Source organism: Cucurbita pepo, chromosome 16 (genome assembly GCF_057944985.1).
Source record: "Cucurbita pepo subsp. pepo isolate OVF chromosome 16, ASM5794498v1, whole genome shotgun sequence".
Classification (NCBI taxonomy): Eukaryota; Viridiplantae; Streptophyta; class Magnoliopsida; order Cucurbitales; family Cucurbitaceae; genus Cucurbita; species Cucurbita pepo.
The window spans coordinates 8466985-8469877 of NC_141813.1; the positions used below are offsets into that span (position 1 = coordinate 8466985).

The window sequence follows — 2893 nt, forward strand, 5'->3', positions numbered from 1 at the left end:
GTATTGCCATCAGCCTCACAATTTTAAAACGCGCCGATTAGAGAGAGGTTTTCGCCGCTTATTAGGATTGTTTCGTTCCTCTCTCCAACAATTAGTAGATATTATCTATTTTAATCCGTTACGTATCGTCGTCAACCTCGCAGTTTTAAAACGCGTCTGCTATGGAGACATTTACACACCATATACGGAATGCTGAACTCCCCTCTCAAACCAATCAAGGCACACACCATTAGTAGTCAGGATGGCCGAGTGGTCTAAGGCGCCAGACTCAAGTTCTGGTCCTCGTAAGAGGGCGTGGGTTCAAATCCCACTTCTGACATCTCATATTATTGTGAGGCAAAACGCGAGACACAGTGGATAATGTCATTGTTTACCATTAATTAAATATAATAAGAACTTCCTACTTCCTACCCTTTAACTCACCACGTCATAAGGTCGCTCGAGCCGCAGGAACCTGCACCCCCCCTACACTCTCTCTTAGGCTTGTGCGGCTACCTTCTGAGTTCATGCCACGACCATGCCACAACGATATATATGGAAGGGCAGTTTTGTTGATGCATTCCTGTTGAGAATGAGAGATCCTCTTTTGAACAGAAAAATTAGGTCTAGGTCAGCTCCGTACGAATTTACAATGGAAAAACTCCTGTTGGAGAGTTTGCTTCGACACGGAAACGAAGACTTTCAAGAACAAATATTGGACCGGGAAAAAAAAGGGGAGAAAGTCAAGGCGCATATGGCACGAAAAGGAAATCCGATTTCGGTAAGACTTGATTTGAATCGTAGTTTAGATTCAAGTTGGTTCAGTGAGGGCGGCCGCAAAAGTCACCGAATAGGTCAGTCTTTTCCTTTTGTCCTATATTGAAAATCAAAAAAGCGTGGGAGGACATTGCACAAATGTCCAGGATGGACACGACTTCTTCTAACACTAGAAGACCACTGGAAGACACCCGAGACCAGAGCATGTCGTGAAAGAAGCACACTGGTCGTGCTTCGACCGTGTCTCCGGGGCACAGTTGAATATAGATATCATGAACGCGAGGTGCAGGATACCAGGCCGAGAAACCCGGGCAACCACTACCCTATGTTCTCATTAAATAATAAGAACTTCCTACTTCCTACCATGGTGGATTTAACATGACTCAATGCTTTTAAAAAGTGTCAAAACATGATTTTTGAGAATATCTGTAAATTCGAGTTAGTTATCTTACACACCACGTCACAAACAACCGAAGTACCAACACCCATGCTTCATTCGACTTTGCTAGAAGGAGGGCTTAAACCTCCGACCTTGTAGTTAACGGCCACACACTCTAACCAATTGGGCTATTCCAACCAACAATTTGTTAAAATCCAAGAGCATCATTAGTTGATATTGTCTGCTCTCGTTCGTTACGTATCGCTGTCACCCTCATGGTTTTAAACCGCATCTACTAAGGAGAAGTTTTCAGACCCTTGTAAGAAATGTTTTTTCACCTCTCCAATCGATGTGGGTTCTCACAAAGCAACCATTCTGTGGGCCAAGCGTCCTCACTGGCGCATCGCCTGGTGACTAGCTCTGATATCATTCGTAAAAGTCCAAGCGCACAACTAGCAGATATTGTCCATTTTTTCCCGTTAGGTATTGCCATCAGCCTCACAGTTTTAAAACGCGCCTATTAGAGAGAGGTTTTCGCCACTTAAAAGGATTTTTTCGTTCCTCTCTCCAACAATAAGTAGATATTATCTATTTTAATCCGTTACGTATTGTCGTCAGCCTCACAGTTTTAAAACGCGTCTACTATGGAGACATTTACACACCATATACGGAATGCTGAACTCCCCTCTCAACCCAATCAAGGCACACTCCATTAGCAGTCAGAATGGCCGAGTGGTCTAAGGCGCCAGACTCAAGTTTTGGTCCTCGTAAGAGGGCAGACTCAAGTTCTGGTTCTCTTTAGAGGGCGTGGGTTCAAATCCAACTTCTGACATCTCATATTATTGTGAGGCAAAACGCGAGACACAGTCGATAAAATCTGCTAGTGGTTGAAACTGATTGTGTTAATATAACACATGCCGAAGCAATTTGGATCTTAGGCACTTTTAGAACATCAATTATAGTAAATAACTAGCATGTTCATAAGTATTAAAACTTAATGAGTTTAGATACTAACCTTTTGTAGTTCAAACTCCTTTTTCCTCACGAACCAGTTTCGAACCACCACCACTAGGGATTGTGGAATCCGGTGCGTGACTAAACTTGGGAGGGATTTTTGTATATATGAAGAGAGTGTTTGTGAGAGGTTTTTTTTCTCAAGGTTTTTCACCAAGAAAAAGACCTTCCATGTACCATGATCACTCTATTTAAAGAGTCATGTTTGCATGTTCATGCAAATTTGAGTTCACCAAATTTTGACACTTAAAATTCCACTCAAATGTTTGGGATTATGTGGCAAGCATGCATGTTTGAGTTAACCAAATTTTGACACTCAAAATTCCACTCAAACTTGTGGGGTTTATTTGGCAAGCATGCATGTTTGGTTAAACCAAATTTTGACACCTCAAAATTCCACTAACATGAATTTTTCAAGTCAACATTTTGACTTTCTTCATTTTAATTCAACAATTAATTTGAATAATGAATTTCAAATTGAAGTAACATTAAATGATTAATTAAACTATTTAATTAATATTTAATATTAATTCAAATGCCTATCCCAATCAATTCCGACACATAATTGATTAAGATATTTAAATCTTATTTAAATATCTCAGATTCTCTCTTTTTGTTTAATTCGTAAATAAAACAAAACTGCAGTTAAATATATCGTATATATGTAGCGCATATTCCCTAATTTGCATTCTAACACTTCGAACTCACTCGTCACACTGTTCTATGGTTTAGTCCGATATGAGC

General features: G+C 40.2%; 2 non-coding genes across 2 annotated transcripts; both read left to right on the forward strand.

Moving 5' to 3' along the window:
- Positions 1-235: 235 nt before the first annotated feature.
- TRNAL-CAA (transfer RNA leucine (anticodon CAA)) lies at positions 236-319 on the forward strand. The gene has a single exon. It is a non-coding gene; the product is annotated as a tRNA-Leu (tRNA).
- A 1534-nt stretch (positions 320-1853) lies between these two features.
- TRNAL-CAA (transfer RNA leucine (anticodon CAA)) lies at positions 1854-1967 on the forward strand. The gene is made up of 2 exons: positions 1854-1891; positions 1922-1967. It is a non-coding gene; the product is annotated as a tRNA-Leu (tRNA).
- The last annotated feature ends 926 nt before the right edge of the window (positions 1968-2893 follow it).